Source organism: Buceros rhinoceros, unplaced genomic scaffold (assembly GCF_000710305.1).
Source record: "Buceros rhinoceros silvestris isolate BGI_N320 unplaced genomic scaffold, ASM71030v1 scaffold25114, whole genome shotgun sequence".
NCBI lineage: Eukaryota > Metazoa > Chordata > Aves > Bucerotiformes > Bucerotidae > Buceros > Buceros rhinoceros.
In genome coordinates this window covers 1-441 of record NW_010406942.1, presented here as the reverse complement: position 1 = coordinate 441, position 441 = coordinate 1, and positions in this window count along the sequence as shown.

Below are 441 nucleotides of genomic sequence, written 5' to 3'. Positions count from 1 at the left end.
GGCAGTTGCGTGACGGGGTGGGGGGGGGGGGGGGGGGGCGCGCTCCAAGGTAGTACCACGGCAGAGGAGTCACAAAGCTAGCGTGGCTTGCAAGGGGACAACAACAGACCCCCCTAGATCCAAGATTTCTGAGGGGCCAGTTGCACCCTGAGCACCAGACAGCTCTGCCAGCCCGGAGCTCTGCATGTTCTGGAAAGGCTGCCGAAGCTCCTGGGACACCTGAGCCCCCCCTGCCTGCTGATTTGGAAAAGGGACAGTTGACGTTGACCCCCGGGGGGGCAGGGATCGCACGGTGGGTGACTGGGAAGGACCAAGTTCCCCCGCTCCCTGGGACGATACAGCAAGCACGGCCGGCGGCATCGCTGGGCGGGATGCACCGAGCTCAGTCCCCGGCACCCCAAGCCCCCGGGAGGGAGCACCAAGGAAGGCCTCGAAAATCCA